The sequence below is a fragment of the Eubalaena glacialis genome, chromosome 2, assembly GCF_028564815.1.
Source record: "Eubalaena glacialis isolate mEubGla1 chromosome 2, mEubGla1.1.hap2.+ XY, whole genome shotgun sequence".
NCBI classification, from domain to species: Eukaryota; Metazoa; Chordata; class Mammalia; order Artiodactyla; family Balaenidae; genus Eubalaena; species Eubalaena glacialis.
The window spans coordinates 55,330,773-55,346,838 of record NC_083717.1 but is presented as its reverse complement, the minus strand read 5'-3'; the positions used below and the strand labels follow the sequence as shown (position 1 = coordinate 55,346,838).

At 51.6% G+C, this 16,066-nt stretch overlaps 6 non-coding genes across 6 annotated transcripts; all 6 read left to right on the top strand.

The window, feature by feature from the left end:
• The first annotated feature begins 1,961 nt into the window (after positions 1-1,961).
• LOC133085925 (small nucleolar RNA SNORD116) lies at positions 1,962-2,055 on the top strand. The gene has a single exon (XR_009699724.1). It is a non-coding gene; the product is annotated as a small nucleolar RNA SNORD116 (small nucleolar RNA).
• Positions 2,056-2,456: 401 nt separating this feature from the next.
• LOC133086574 (small nucleolar RNA SNORD116) lies at positions 2,457-2,548 on the top strand. Its single transcript, XR_009700326.1, has one exon. It is a non-coding gene; the product is annotated as a small nucleolar RNA SNORD116 (small nucleolar RNA).
• A 2,424-nt stretch (positions 2,549-4,972) lies between these two features.
• LOC133086498 (small nucleolar RNA SNORD116) lies at positions 4,973-5,064 on the top strand. Its single transcript, XR_009700252.1, has one exon. It is a non-coding gene; the product is annotated as a small nucleolar RNA SNORD116 (small nucleolar RNA).
• A 2,408-nt stretch (positions 5,065-7,472) lies between these two features.
• LOC133085796 (small nucleolar RNA SNORD116) lies at positions 7,473-7,564 on the top strand. The gene has a single exon (XR_009699589.1). It is a non-coding gene; the product is annotated as a small nucleolar RNA SNORD116 (small nucleolar RNA).
• A 2,451-nt stretch (positions 7,565-10,015) lies between these two features.
• On the top strand, positions 10,016-10,107 carry LOC133085900 (small nucleolar RNA SNORD116). Its single transcript, XR_009699700.1, has one exon. It is a non-coding gene; the product is annotated as a small nucleolar RNA SNORD116 (small nucleolar RNA).
• Positions 10,108-12,895: 2,788 nt separating this feature from the next.
• On the top strand, positions 12,896-12,987 carry LOC133086157 (small nucleolar RNA SNORD116). Its single transcript, XR_009699924.1, has one exon. It is a non-coding gene; the product is annotated as a small nucleolar RNA SNORD116 (small nucleolar RNA).
• Positions 12,988-16,066: the final 3,079 nt, after the last annotated feature.

The window sequence follows — 16,066 nt, the reverse complement described above, 5'->3', positions numbered from 1 at the left end:
CCTCCATGGGTTGTGTCCTGCTTCTGTGTGCTGTGTGAAGGGGCTCGAAAATGCCTTACTCAAGCTTGGTCATGACAAGCTTCCTTGGTGAGGGGTGGCTCTGGCATCTTGCCATGACACGTTGGGATCCCGGTGGAGAGAGAGTAAGCAAGGCGAACGAAAGAGACACGTGAGATGGCTGGCTAAGCCCACAGGTTTACTGGTGGGTGGATAGATCGACGGTGGCAATGGGGTTCCCAGAACACATTTGGGATTCCCTCAGGAGCGTTTGGAGGCACGTGTAGGGAGGGAATACGGGAGCACCTTTGTGAACTGTCCCGCCTTTCTCCTCTCCTTCGTCGATTTGCTTCATGGCGGGTCCTTGTACCAGCGAATGGTTGCCCTCGTGGCACAGTATGGTGTCTTCTCATGGGGGCCGATTTGAAGGCCGTAGGGTGTTTTGTCCCTGTCTGGCCACGTTCCCCCTGTGTTGAAGATGTGAAGGTGTCCCTGAGGACAGCCAAGCATCGTTTCTACACCCCGCCCACATAGGGTTCCCTGAGGATTGGAGCTCTTCCCGGAGGTCATTGGGCGCAACCATGCGGAAACAGCGGTGTCGGCTGCCAAGGAAAGTCTACAGGTTTAAGGGCAGGAGAGGGTGTGATGTGTGGGTGTCATTTTTCCTGCCACCCGCTAGGTGCGCCAAGACTGTGGTATCTGGCGAGCCTGGCGACAGGCCAGAAAAGTCATACCGGTTCAAGTGTCTAGGCTGTAGGCTGGGTTCTCTCATTGCACAGCTGTGGGTAACAAGTTGCTTGTGGAGGACCTGTGCCTCACGGTTTCTCCAAGGTCACGTCACTGATGGGCCCAGAGGGCGAAAGTTCCAGGCACCACTGCAAGTTACGCAATTGCTGCAAGGGTTTGCCCCACCACGTTGGGCATCGGAATGGTTCCCATGCCATTAGCTTTGTGTGTGGGCCAAGGGCAGGTTGTCAGTCTTGGTAGTAGGCCAGGACGTATGCCTGCAGGTGAATCTCAATTGTTCAGTCCAGGGTCTCCTCCAGTGCGTTTTGTCACCGGTCCCTATAAGCTTCTTTTCTTGGAGGTCGTCACATTTGGCCAAGGGCCGTTCCCTTTTGGAAGATCTCAGGGATCACATTTCCCCTTGAGAGTGAGTTCATTGTGTGGAAGCATATATGCCAAGAGTGGTTTTCTTCCCCAGAGGGCAGTGGCTCTTACGCTGAGTAATCCCACTTCCCCTGAGGGTGTCTCAGCGGTTCAGGATGACATCCCTATGCTTTGTCGGCGGGGAGGTGGCTCAGGCGGGGAAGTTCAAGGCCCGTACCATGCTGTTGATGGACGGCCGTGCTCTTTGTGCTGATGCCCGTGCGCTCTGAAATCATCTGTGCCACGATGCATTCACGTTTGGCTGTGGACACACAGACATGATGGGCAGCAAATGAAATGTTGAGGGGAGATATAGCGCACATCGCTGGGCGGTATCACCCTTTCCCTCTGTGCGCCCGTTCACCTTTCTCAAACATCCCTGTGTTCTGTCACCCTGAGGCAGGTGGTGGAGTGCCAGGGAACCAACGCCTGCAGCAGCATGGGCCCCTCTGTATAGTCCATGATACCTGGTGAAGTGAGGATAGTGCGGCAAGGTGAGGCAAGGCGAGGTGAAGCAGTCTCAGAGTGGTTTTGGCGTGAAGTCCTTGTGGATCCTCGTAGGAACCCTGTGGTTTTGAGCGGAACTTCTTTGCAGAAACGTAGATGTTTGGCCATGGGGACTTGTGCACTGAGACTACAACCTCACCTTCTTGGATCTTCCAGGGACACCCCAGATCCGATGCCATGATCTTTAGCTCCATTTGCAGCCCCGTGGGTCGGCTCTGGCCGCTCCTGACTGCTGACATGAATGAGATCATTGGCTGCCCCGTGGTGCAGCCTGCGACTTTGAACCTGCAGCCTTTGAGCAGGTGCGTGGATTGATGATGACTTCCATAAATGCACTGCTTGGAAATCTGAACAAAATGAATGGGTCTCTGGTCTCTCCGAGGTCATGTCACTGACGGGCCCAGGGTGCGAAAATACAAGGCGCCAGGACAAGTTTCCCAGTTGCTGCAAGGGTTTGCCCTGCCAGTTTGGGCATCGGAATATCTCCAATGCCAATAGCTTTCTGTGTGATCCAAGGGCATCACCTCTGGCTCAACAAGATTCCTGGTGGAAACCTTGTGGCAGTAAACGGAACTTCTTTGCAGAAACCTAGATGTTTGTCCACGGGTACTTGTGCACGGAGACTACACCCTCACATACTGGGCTCTTCCTGGGGCACCCGAGCTCTGATGCCCTGAGACTTGGGTGCACTTCCTGCCCCGTGGCTCGAGTCTGGCCCATCCCTACTGGTGAGATGATTGTGCTCACTGGCAGTCCGCTATGGAGGCTGCGACTTTGTACGTCCAGCCTTTGAGCAGGTGTGTAGATCGGTGTTGACTCCCATAAATGCATTCCTTGGAAATCTAAACAAAATGAATGAGCAATACCTACCGTCTTCTCATCCTAACTGAGGTCCAGCACGTGGCTCCCAAAGGAAAAGTAGGGAGACGTCCATGTTGCATTTGCTACTGTGGGTGTGCGCAGCAACACTGTTCAATTTGAGGGTGGCGGGTTTCTCGTGCAGAAAGAGCCATGTGGAAAGGAGCCTGGGATGTCCATCCACGTGGGAAGGCTAAGGACATCTTGACGTCTCTGGGCACCTGAGTCAACCAAGACTGCTATCCCCTGCCACGGTTAGCGTGCGGGTGCGAAAGGAAACGTGAGCCACTGGTGCCCTCTGGCCTGCCTTTGAGATCTACAGGACACCCTCGAGCTCAGGTCGTTCCCTTGTTCCCTCAAGGAAACAGAAGTCTCTGCACTTAGCGTCAGAGAAGGAGTCCTGGCCAGACAAGGCTTCTTTGTCATGTTCAGCTTAGGAGATGGGATGCAGTTTAGGTTTGCCCTGATGGTCGGGGAAATCAAATGGGCACTGTCCCCGGGATTTGGGCGATGCTGATGGCTCCTCCTTGGGTTGTGTCCTGCTCTTGTGTTGTGTGTGGAGAGGTTGGAAAATGCCTTAGGTAAATCCAGGGGATATCAAGCTACTTAGGTGAGGGAGGCTCTGGCACCTTGACGTGAGACGTTTGGATCCTGGTGGAGACAGGAAGGCAAGGCGAGCGGAAAATACATGTGAGAGTGTTGGCTAAGCCCACAGTTTTACTGTTGGGTGGATAGATGGTCGGTGGACATAGGGTTCCCAGAACTCTTTTGGGATATCTTCAGGAGCATTTGGAGGCCCGTGTACGGAAGGAATACAGGTGCACATTCGTGGACCATCCCACCCTTTTCCTCTCCTTTTTCAATGTGCTTCACAGTGGGTCCTTGTTCCAGCGAATGGTTGCCTTCATGGCACAGTATGGTGTCTTCTCACTGGGACCGATTTGGAGGCATTGGGATGTTTTTTCCCTGTGTGGCCTCACTGCCCCTATGTTGAGGATGTGAAGGTGTTCCTTAGGCCAGCCCAGCGTCATTGCTATACCCAGTCCGCATAGCATTCCCTGAGGTTTGGAGCTCTTCCCAGAGGTCTTTGGGCCCAACCATGCAGAAAGAAGGGAGTCGGCTGCCAAGCAAAGGCTACAGGTTTAAGGGCTGGAGTGAATGTGTGCTGCAGGGGTCATTTTGTCCTGCCACCCTCTGGTGCTGCGAGCCTGTGATCTCCAGCGTGCATTGCTTCAATCCAGAGAAGTCATGCCGGTTCAAGGGTCCAGAATGTTGGATGCGTTCTCTCATTGCACGGCTGTGGGTGACACTTTGGTTCTGGAGGACCTGGGCTTCACGGTTTCTCCAAGGTCTTGTCATTGAAGAGAAGAGTGCGAATGTGCAAGGTGCTACGATAAGTTACCCAGTTGCTGCAAGGGTTTGCCCCGCCACTTTGGGCATTGGAATGGCTCCCACGCCATTAGCTTTGGTTGCGGTCCTAGGGAAGTTCCTCTGGCTTGGCAGTAGACCAAGATGTATGCCTGCTGTGAGTCTCCCTTGATCAGTCCAGGGGTTCCGTAGGTGCCCTTTGTCGTGGATCCCTGCGAGCCGCTTTTGATGGAGGGCGTCATATTCGGCCAAGGGCCCCTCCCTTGTGGAAGATCTGTTCCCCTTGAGGGCGTGTCCACTGTGTGGAGTCATAAGTGCCAAGGGCGTGTTTGTTCCCGTAGAGGGCACTTGCTCTTAGGCTGAGGGGGCCCAGTTGTCCTGACTGTGTCTCAGGGGATCCGGAAGACATCCTTTTGCTGTGATGGAGGGCAGAGTGCTCAGGAGAGGAATTGCAGGGCCGGAAACCAGGGAGTTGTTGGTCGGCGGTGCTCTTTGTCCTGATGGCCGCACGCTCTGAAGGCGTCTGTGCCACGATGCTTTCACATTTGGCTGTGGACACACAGGCAAGATGGACAGCAAATGAAATGTTTGAGGAGGGATAGAGCCCAATTCGCTGGGTGGTATCGCCCTTTCCCTCGGAGCGCCCCTGCACCCTCCTGAAGCATGCGTGTGTTCTCTCACCCCGAGCCAGTTGGAATGCCAGGGAAGAAATGCCAGCAGTAGCCTGGGCCATCCGTATAATGTCTGATACCCATTGAAGTGAGGACGATGTGGCAAGGCGAGGCCAGGCGAAGGAGTCTTGGAGGGGTGTTGGCGTGCATTCCATGAGGATCCTGCTTTAACCCTTGTTGCTGTAAGCGGCACTTCTTTGCTAAACCTAAAGGTTTGTTCACGGGAACTTGTTCACCGGGGCTACGCCCTCCCCTTCTGGTCTTTTCTCGGGGAACACGAGCTTCGATGCCCTGAGATCTGGCTGCATTTCCTGCCCCGTGGCTCAGCTCTGGCCGCTTCTGTATGCTGATATGATTCAGCTCGCTGTCCGTCCCCTGGTGGAATCTGCAACTTGCCATGTCCAACGTTTGAGCATGTGCTTGGATCGATGATGACTCCCACAAATGCATTCCTTGGAAATCTGTACAAAATGAGGGAGAAATCCCTACCATCTTTTCGTTGGAACTGAGGTCCAGCACGTGGCTCCCAAAAGGAAAGTAGGGAGAGTTTCACGTTGCATTTTCTGCCATGGGTGTCCACAGCCACTTTGTTCTAGGTTGAGTGTTGTGGTCTTCTCATGGGGAGCAGAGCCATTGGGAAAGGAGCCTGGGATGCCAATCCAAGTGGGAAGGCTCGGGACAGCGTCCCATCTCTGGGTTCCTTGGTCTAGCCAGGACTGCTGTCCCCTGCCACGGTTCAGTATGCAGATAGGAGCAGAAGCGTGAGCCATTGATGGTCCTGTCGCCTGCACTTGAGTTCTACAGGCCGCCCCCACCTGCTGGTCATTGCCTTATGGCCTCAAAGAAATAGAAGTCTGTATGCTCAGGGTCAGAACAGGATTCCCGGCCTAGGTCGGGCTTCTTTGTCATGTTCTGCTTGGGAGACCAGATGTAGTTTATGTTTCTCCTGATGAGGGGAGAAATCAAATGGACCACTGTTCCCGGGAATTTGGCAAATCTGATGGCTCCTCCTCCGGTTGTGTCCTGCTTGTGTGTGCTGTGTGAAGGGGTTAGAAAATGCCTTAGTCAAGCTTGGTCATGGCAAGCTTCTTTGGTGAAGGGTGGCTCTGGCATCTTGCTGTGACACATTGGGATCCCGGTGGAGAGAGAAAGGCAAGGAGAGTGGAAAAGACACGTGAGATGGCTGACTAGGCCCACAGTTTACTGGTGGTTGGATAGATTGACGGTGGCCATAGCATTCCCGGAACACATTTGGGATTCCCTCAGGAGCGTTTGGAGGTACATGTAAGGAAGGAATACGGGAGCACACATGGCTTGCCCCATGGCTTGTCCCTGTGCCAGCAAATGCTTTCCTTCGTGGCATAGTATGGTGTCTTCTCATGGAGGCCGATTTGGAGGCCGTGGGGTGTTTTGTCCCTGCCTGACCACGTTCCCCCTGTACTGAATATGTGAAGGTGTTCCTGAGGACAGCCCAGCATCGTTTCTATACCCAGCCCACATAGCATTCCCTGAGGTATTTAGCTCTTCCCGGAGGTCATTGGGTGCAACCCGGTGGAGACAAGGTAGTCGGCTGCCAAGGAAAGGCTGCAGTTTTATGGGCAGGAAAGGATGTGTGGTGCGGGGGTCATTTTGTCCAGCCACCCGCTTGTGCTGTGAGCCTGTGGTCTCTGGCTGGCTGGCCTCAGGCCAGACAAGTCATGCCGTTTCAAGTGTCCAGGCTGTTGGCTGGATTCTCTCATTGCACACCTGTGTGTGACCTGTTGGTTCTGGAGGATCTGGGTCTCACAGCTTCTCTGAGGTCATGTCACTGACGGGTCCAGAGTGTGAAAGTGCAAGGCACCACAGCAGCTTACTCAGTTGCTGCAATGGTCTGCCCTGGCAATTTGGGCCTCTGAATGGCTCCTATGCCATTAGCTTTGCATGTGGTTCAAGGGAAGCTCTTCTGGCCTGTCAGGAGGGCCAGAACTATGCCTGCTGTTGAGTCCCCCTTTGTCAGTCCAGGGGTTCCTCAGGTGCCCTTTGTCATGGATCACTATGAGCCGCTTTTAATGGAGGTCATCACATTAGGTCCAAGACCGTTCTTTTGTGGAAGATCTCAGGGACCACATTTCCCATTGAGGGCGAGTCCATTAAGTGAAAACCTATATGCCAAGAGCGGATTTGTTCTCTTGGAGGGTAGTGGCTCTTAGGCTAAGGGAGCCCATTTTCCCTGAAGGTTTCTGAGGGGTTCAGGATGACATCCTTTTGCTGTGTCGGTGTGGAGGTCACTCAGGAGGGGAACTGCAGGGCCGTAGCAGGGGGTTAATGGACGGCAGCACTCAGTGTGCTAATGGCTGTGCATTCTGAAGGCGTCTGCACCACGATGCATTCACGTTTGGCTGTGGACACACAGACAAGATGGGCAGCAAATTTAATGTTGAGGCGAGATAGAGCGCACATCACTGGGTGGTATCGCCCTTTCTCTCTGTGCACCCGAGCACCATCCTCAAAAGTGCATGTGTTCTTTCACCCTGAGCCAGGTGCAGTGCCAGGGAACAAATGCCAGCAGCAACGTGGCACCCTCCGTATAGTCCGTGATACCCGGCGAAGTGAGGACAGTGCGTCAAGGTGATGCAAGGTGAAGGAGTCTCAGAGGGCTGTTGGCGTGAAGTCCTTGAGGTTCCTTGTGGAAACCTTGTGGCAGTAAGCAGAACTTCTTTGCAGAAACCTAGATGTTTGGCGACGGGGACTTGTGACCGAGACTACACCCTCACCTTCTGGGCTCTTCCAGGGGCACCCGAGCTCCAATGCCCCGAGACTTGGCTGCACTTCCTGCCCCATGGCTCGGCTCTGGCCACTCCTGACTGCTGACATGATTGAGCTCTCTAGCCCTCCCGCGGTGGAGGCTGTGACTTTGCACATCCAGCCTTTGAGCAGGTGCTTGGATAAACGATGACTCCCATAAATGCATTCCCTGGAAATCTGAACAAAATGAGTGAGCAATCTCTACTGTCTCCTCATCGGAACTGAGGTCCAGCACGTGGTTCCCAAAAGAAAATTACAGAGAGGTTCACGTTGCATTTGCGACCTTGGGCATCTGAACCACGTTGTTCACGTTGAGGGTGGCAACCTCCTCGTGGGGAAAGAGCCATTTGGAAAGGAGCAAGGGATGCCCATCCACGTGGGAATGCTGGGGACAGCTTGATGTCTCTGGGCCCCTGAGTCTAGCCAGGTCTCCTGTCCCCTTCTGCAGTTCAGCATGCGGGTGGGCGTGGAAGTGTGAGCCATTGGTGGACCTCTGGCCTGCCATTGAGTTCTATAGGCCTCCACTGCCCCCTGGCCATTGCCTTGTGCCCTCAAGGAAAGAGAAGTCTCTGCGATCAGGGTCAGAGCAGGAGTCCTGTCCTAAGCCTGGTTTCTGTGTCATGTTCTGCTTGGGAGACGGGGTGCAGTTTAGGTTTCTTCTGATGATGGGGAGACATCAAATGGGCCACTGTTCCCCGGAGTTTGGCCAAGCTCTTGGCTCCTCCTCGGGTTGTGTCCTGCTTGTGTGTTGTGTGTGGAGGTGCTGAAAAATGCCTTAGGCAATTCCCTGGGAAATCAAGCTTCTTTGGTGAGGGGTGGTCTGGCACCTTGCTGTGACCCGTTTGGATCCTGGTGGAGAGGGAAAGGCAAGGCGAGTGGGAAATACACGTGAGAGTGTTGACTAAACCCACAGGTTTGCTCGTGGGTGGATAGATTGATGGTGGCCTTTAGGTTCCCGGAACTCCTTGGGATGCCTTCAGGCATATATGCAGACACGTGTAGGAAAGGATTATGGTGCATGTTCATGGACGATCCTCCCCTTTTCCTCTCCTTTGTTGATTTGCTTCATGGAGGGTCACTGTTCCAGCGAATGGTTGCCTTCGTGGCACAGTATTGTGTCTTCTCATGGGGGCCGATTTGGAGGCCGTGGGGTGTTTTGTCAGTGTCTTTCCACGTTCCCCCATGTGTTGAAGACATGAAGGTGTTCCTCAGGAGAGCCCAGCATCATTTCTATACCCGGCGCACATAGCATTCTCTGAGGTTTGGAGCTCTTCCCGGAGGTCACTGGGCGCAACCATGCGGAAACAAGGGAGTTGGCTGCAAAGGAAAGGCTACAGGTTTAAGGGCAGGAGAGGATATGTGGTGCAGGTGTTAGTTTGTCCTGCCACTTGCTGGTGCGGCAAGCCTATGGTCTCCGGCGTACCTGGCCTCAGGCCAGAGAGGCCATGCCGGTTCAAGGGTCCTGGCTCTTGGCTGGGTTCTCTCATTGTGCGACTGTGGATGACACATTGGTTCTGGAGGTCCTGGGTCTCACGCTTTTTCCAAGGTCATGTCACTGATGGGCCTAGAGTCCGAAAGCGCATGGTGCTGCAGTCAGTTACCCAGTTGCTGCAAGGGTTTGACCCTCAACTTTGGGCTTTGGAATTGCTCTGGCACCATTAGCTTTGCATGTGGTACAAGGGAAGGGCCTCTGGCTTGGCTGGAGGCCAGGAAGCATGCCTGCTGGTGAGTCCCCCTTGGTCAGTCCAGGGGTTCCTCAGGTACCCTTTGTCACGGGTCCCTTCGAGCCACTTTTAATGGAGGTCATCGAATTCGGCCAAGGGCCCTTCCCTTGTGGAATATTGCAGCGACCACGTTTCCCCTTGATGGGGAGTCCATTGTGAGGAAGCGTATTTGCCAAGAGCTGGTGTGTTCCCCTGGTGGGCAGTGGCTGTAAGGCTGAGGGGTCCCAGTTCCCCTGAGGGTGTCTCAGGGGTTCAGGATGACATCCTTATGCTGTGTCAGTGGGGAGGTCGCTCAGGAGGGGAATTGCAGGGCCCGTACCAGGGGGTTGATGGACAGCAGCACTCTTTTTGCTGATGGCCACGTGCTCTGAAGGCATCTGCCCCACGACGCATTCACGTTTGGCTGCGAACACACAGACAAGCTGGGCAGCAAATGAAATGCTGAGGCAATATAGAGCACACATCGCTGGGTGGTATCGCTCTGTCCCTCTGTGCACCCGTGCACCATCCTCAACCTTGCGTGTGTTCTCTCACCCCAAGCCAGGTGGAGTGCCAGTTAACGAATGGCAGCAGCAGCATGGGGCCCTCTGTATAGTCCATGATACCCAGTGAAGTGAGGACAATGCGGCAAGGCGAGGCAAGGTGAGGCAAGGTGAAGGAGTCTCAGAGAGGTGTTGGCGTGAAGTCCTTGAGCTTCCTGGTGGAAACCTTGTGGCAGTAAGTGGAACTTCTTTGCCAAAACCTAGATGTTTCGCCATGGGGACTTGTGCACCTGGACTACACTCTCACCTTCTGGGCTTTTCCCGTGGCACCCGAGCTCCAATGCCCTGCGATGTGGCTGCACTTCCTGCCCCATGGCTCGGCTCTGTCCGCTCCTGACTGTGGACATGATTGAGCTTGCTGGCTTCCGGCAGTGGAGGCTGCAACTTTGCACATCCAGACTTTGAGCAGGTGCTTCAATCGATGATGACTCCCATAAATACATTCCTTTGAAATCTGAACAAAATGAGTGGGCAATCCCCATCATCTCCTCATTGAAACTGAAGTCCAGCACATGGTTCCCAAAGGAAAAATAAGGAGAGGTTCACGTTACATTTGCTACCGTGGGCGTCTGCAGCAACTTTGTTCAGTTTGAGGGTGGCAGGCTTCTTGTGGGGAAAGAGCCATTGGGAAGGAGCCTGGGATTCCCATCCACGTGGGAAGGCTAGGGACAGCGTGCCATCTCTGGGCACCTGAGTCTAGCCAGGACTGCTGTTCTCTGCTGTGGTTCAGCCTTCTGGTGGGAGAGGAAGCATGAGCCATTGGCGGTACTATGGCCTGCCACTGAGTTCTACAGGCGTCTCCTGCCCCCTGGTCATTGCCTTGTGTCCTCAAGGAAGCAGAAGTCTCTGCCCTCAGGGTCAGGGCAGGAGTCCTGGCCTACGCCAGGCTCCTTGGGAGACAGGATGCAGTTTCGGTTTCTCCTGCTGATCGGGGAAATCAAACGGGCCCCTGTTGGGCTTCCCTGGTGGCGCAGGGGTTAAGAATCTGCTTGCCAATGCAGGGTACACTGGTTCAAGCCCTTGTCTGGGAAGATCCCACATGCTGCAGAGCAACTAAGTCGTGCATCACAACTACTGAGCCTACACTCTAGAGACCGTGAGCCACAACTACGGAGACCACATGCTACAACTACTGAAGCTGTGTGCCTAGAGCCCATGCTCCACAACAAGAGAAGCCGCTGCAATGAGAAGTCTGCTTACCACAATGAAGAGTAGCCCCCGCTCGCCACAACTATAGAAAGCCCTCACACAGAACGAAGACCCAATGCAGCCAAAAAAAATAAATTAAATAAATAATTTTTTTAAAAAATGGGCCACTGTCCCGGACTTGGGTCAAGCTGATGGCTACTCCTTGAGTTGTGTCCCTCTTGTGTGTTATGTGCGGAGGGGCTGGAAAATGCCTTAGGTAATTACGGGAAAATCTAGCTTCTCTGGTGAGGGGTGGCTCTGGCACCTTGCGGTGAGAGATTTTGATCCTGGCAGAGAAAGAAAAGCAAGGTGAGCGGGAAATACACGTGCGAAGGCTGGCTAAGCCCTCAAGTTTTACTGGTGGTAGATGGATCGACGGTGGCCATAGGGTTCCCAGAACTCCTTTGGGATGCCTTCTGGCACATTTGGAGTCACGTGTAGAAAAGGATTAAGGGTGCATGTTCATGGACCATCCCGCCCTTTTCCTCTCCTTTGTTGATTTGCTTCATGGTGGGTCCCTGTGCCAGGAAATGGTTGCCTTCCCGACACAGTATTGTGTCTTCTCATGGGGGCCAATTTGGAGGCCGTGGGGTGTTTTGTCCCGTCTGGCCACGTTCTCCCTGTGTTGAAGATGTGAAGGTGTTCCTCAGGACATCCCAGCATCGTTTCTATACCCGGCCCACATAGCATTCCCTGAGGATTGGAGCTCTTCCTGGAGGTCATTGAGCACAACCATGCAGAAACAAGGGAGTCGGCTGCCAAGGAAAGGCTACAGGTTTAAGGGCAGGAGAGGATGTGGAGTGCGGGGATCATTTTATCCTGCCACCCACTGGTGCGGTGAACCTGTGGTCTCCGGCATGCCTGGCCTCAGGTCAGAGAAGTCATGGTTGTTCAAGGGTCCAGGCTGTTGGCTGAGTTCTCTTCTTGTACGACTCTGCGTGACACGTTGGTTCTGGAGGACCTGGGTCTCATGGTATCTCCAAGGACATGGCACTGATGGGCCCAAATTGTGAAAGTACAAGGCACCATGGCAAGTTACCCAGTTCCTGCAAAGGTCTTTCGCTGCACCTTTGGACATCAGAATGGCTCCGATGCCATTAGCTCTCCATGTGGTCCAAGTGAAGGTCCTCTGGCTTGGCCAGAGACCAGGAAGCATGCCTGCTGCTAGTCGCCCTTGTTCAGTCCAGCGGTGCCTCAGTGCCCTTTGTCCTGGGGCCCGAGGAACCCCTTTTGATGGAGGTCATCACTTTCAGTCATGGCCGTTCCGTTGTGGAAGATCACAGGGACCCTGTTTCCACTTGATGGCGAGTCAGCTGTGCAGAAGTGTACGTTCCTAGAGCAGGTGTGTTTCCCTAGAGGGCAGTGGCTCTTAGGCTGAGGGAGCCCAGTTCCCCTGAGGGTGTCTCTGTTGTTCAGGATGACATCCTTTTCCTTTGTCGGAGAGGAGAGAGCTCAGGAGAGGAATTGCAGGGCCCCAGAACAGGGGATTGATGGACAGTGGTGCTCTTTGTCCTGATGGCTGCATGCTCTGAAGGCATCCGCATCCCGAGGTATTCACATTTGGTTGCTGATACACAGACAAGGTGGGCAGCAAATGAAACGTTTAGGCGAGATAGAATGCACATCCCTGGGTGGTATTGCCCTTTCCCTCGGTGTGCCATGCACCATCATCAAGCGTACGTGTGTTCTCTCACCCCGAGTCAGGTGGAATGCCAGGGAACGAATGTCAGCAGCAGCCTGGGGCCCTCCATATAGTCCGTGATACCCAGCGAAGTGAGGACGATGTGGCAAGGCAAGGCGTGGCGTAGGCGTCTCGGAGGGGTGTTGGCGTGCAATCTGTAAGGATCCTGGTTTAACCCTTGTGGCAGTAAGCAGCACTTCTTTGCTGAAGCCTAGATGTTTGGCCACGGGAACTTGTGCACCAGGGCTACACCCTCACCTCTGGTCTTTTCCTGGGGAACACCAGCTGCGACGCCCTGAGACTTTACTGCACTACCTGCCCCATGGCTCTGCTCTGGCCACTCCCGAATGCTGACATGATTGAGCTCGCTGGCCGTCCCGTGGTGGAATCGGCAACTTTGCATGTTCAGCGTTTGAGCATGTACCTGGATCGATGATGACTCCCACAGATGCATTCCTTGGAAATCTGAACAAAATGAGTGAGAAATCCCTACTGTCTCCTCACTGGAACTGAGGTCCAGCACGTGGCTCCCAAAAGGAAAGTAGGGAGAGGTTCACGTTGCATTTGCTGCCATGGGTGTCCACAGCCTCATTGTTCAAGTTGAGGGTGGTGGTCTTCTTGTGGGGAGAAGAGCCACTGGGAAAGGAGCCTGAGGTGCCCATCCAAGTGGGAAGGCTAGGGATAGCATGCCGTCTCTGGGCGCCTTTGTCTAGCCACGACTGCTGTCCCCTACCACGGTTCAGCATGCGGGTGGGAGAGGAAGCGTGAGCCATTGGTGGGCCTGTTGCCTGCAATTGAGTTCTACAGGCCTCCCCTAACCCCTGGTCATTGCCTTGTGCCCTCAAAGAAACAGAAGTCTGTATGCTCAGGGTCAGAGCATGAGTCCTGGCCTAGGCCACGCTTCTTTGTCATGTTCTGCTTGGGAGACCAGATGCAGTTTAGGTTTCTCCTCATGATCGGGGGAAATCAAGTGGGCCAATGTCCCTGGGAGTTGGGCCAAGCTGATGGCTCCTCCTTGGGTTGTGTCCCTCTTGTTTCTTGTTTGCGGAGGGACTCAAAAATGCCTTAGGCAATTCCCTGTGAAATCAACCTTCTGTGGCAAGGGGTTGCTCTGGCACCTTGCCGTGAGATGTTTGGATCCTGGCCCAGAGAGAAAGCAAGGCGAATAGGAAATACACGTGAGATAGTTGGCTAATCCCACAGGTTTACTGGTGGGTGTGTTGATCGATGGTGGCCATAGGCCATTCCTTTGTGATGCTCTCAGGCGCGTTGGAGGCACGTGTAAGGAAGAAATACGGGTGCAATTTTGTGGATCATCCCACCCTTTGCCTCTCCTTTGTTGATTTGCTTCATGACTGGTCCCTGTGCCATCAAATGTTTGCCTTCGTGGCATAGTATAGTGTCTTTGCATGGGGGCCGATTCAGAGGCTGGGTGGTATTTTGTCCCCTTTTTGCCATGGTCCCCCTGTGTTGAAGATGTGAGGGTGTTCCTCAGGACAGCCCAACGTCTTTTCTATACCAAACCCACATAGCGTTCCCTGAGGTTTATAATTCTTCCCGGATGTTATTGGGCGCCTCCATGCGGAAACAAGGGAGTCGGCTGCCAAGGAAAGGCTACAGTAGGTTTAAGGGCAGGAGAGGCTGTGTGGTACGGGGGTCATTTCGTCCTGCCACCCGCTGGTGCGGCAAGCCTGTGTTCTCCGGCATTTCTGGTCTCAGGCCAGAGAAGTCATGCCATTTCAAGAATCCACGCTGTTGTCTCGGTTCTCTCTTTTTGCGGCTGTGGGAGGTACGTTAGTTCTGAAGGACCTGGGTCTCACGGTTTCTCCGAGGTCATGGCACTGACAGGCCCAGAGTGCAAAAGTGCAAAGCACCACGGCAAGTTACCCAGTTGCTGCAAGGGTTTTGTCCCGCAACTTTGGGCATCGGAATGGCTCCTATGCCATTAGCTGTCCATGTTGTCCAAATGAAGAGACTTTGGCTTGGCTTTAATTTCATATGGAACTGTGCTCGTTAGTCCCCCTTACCTAGTTAAGTGAGCCAGGTCCAGGTGGTTTGTTGACTTTGTATCTTATATCCTTGCAGTTTTTCCATTCTTTTTGTAATGTGTCCCAGCAAACTAATTTATTCTAGCTTTGTTAATCATGATTATTTTTTATAGTAAATATTCATCTTTTGTCATTGGCCAGTTTTTTTCCTTGACCTTTTATTATATGTGTTATATTGTGATACAGTTGCCATTTTCTTCAGACAGTGTTGTTTTGTTTGTTTTTTTCAGAGCCTACGTTTTACATTTTCAAATGGTTTCCAGCAAGAATTTTAATAGACCCTGTGTGTTCATAGGGGATAGTGTCTTTTTTGACCTTATTTTGTTATTTATTTGTCCTTTTAATGTCATTGTCATAGTCTTCTGTTTTTCCTCTTTTTTTTATATGGACCGTTTTTAAAGTCTTTATTGAATTTGTTACAATATTGCTTCTGTTTTTTTTTTATTTTTTATTTTTCTTGGCCACGAGGCATGTGGGATCCTATGTCCCTAACCAGGGATTGAACCCCCACCCCCTGCATTGGAAGGCAATGTCTTTACCACTGAACAGCCTGGGAAGTCCCTAGATATTTTTTAAATTAATAAACTACAGCTAAATATTTCTCCGTGCTGTGTCAGGTACACCTTCTTTCATTTTTTGCTTTCATATTTTCCTGAAATGTTATTATATAATTGAACTTTTTAGTTTTACATTTTATTTCCAGCTGTCTTTTTGATTACAGTGTTTTAACTGTAGATTTTTAAAAATTCTGAATTCACGCTTTTATATGTTTGTCCTACGACTGCTGTATTTTTAACCTTTAGTTGATTAGTATTCTTTTTTAATGAGTTATTTAATATCTAGGCATCTTTTCTTTTTAATCACACAGATCCTTATTAGGATTTGTTTCTTAGATTTTATTTTCTGGTTTTAAAATGATTTTAATATATTGATCCACACTAATTTCTCTTAATATTTTTCCTGTTTTGTCAGCTCTAATAGTGAACCTATCTGGTGAGATTTTCATATTTATTATATAGGTTAATTTGTATTTCAGTTATTTATTTATTTACAATTCATATTATTTACTGGAGATTATTTTCTTTTTTATTTGTTTTAAGGTATTTTTTATTTACACTGTAAAGTTTTTCATCAATATTTTAATATTTTTTCTATAATTGCACTTTTAAGCTTTTGTTTCCTTCATTGATTTTCTGGTCACATTCTGTTCATGATTATTTTTCTTGTATAGTGTGATTTTTTCATTCCTATTGGGCAGTTGTTTTTTTTTTAATTGAAGTATAGTTGATAAACAATGTTGTAACTATCTCTGCTGTTTGGCAAAGTGACTCTGTTATACACACATACACATTCTTTTTTAATATTCTTTTCCATTATGGTTTATCACAGCATATTGTATATAGTTCCCCATGTTATATATTAGGACCTTGTTGTTTATCCATTCTAAATGTAATTGTTTGCATCTATGAACCCCAAACTCACAGTCCATCCTTCTTTCTCCTCTCATCCCCCTTGGCAACCACAAGTCTGTTCTCTATGTCTATGAGTC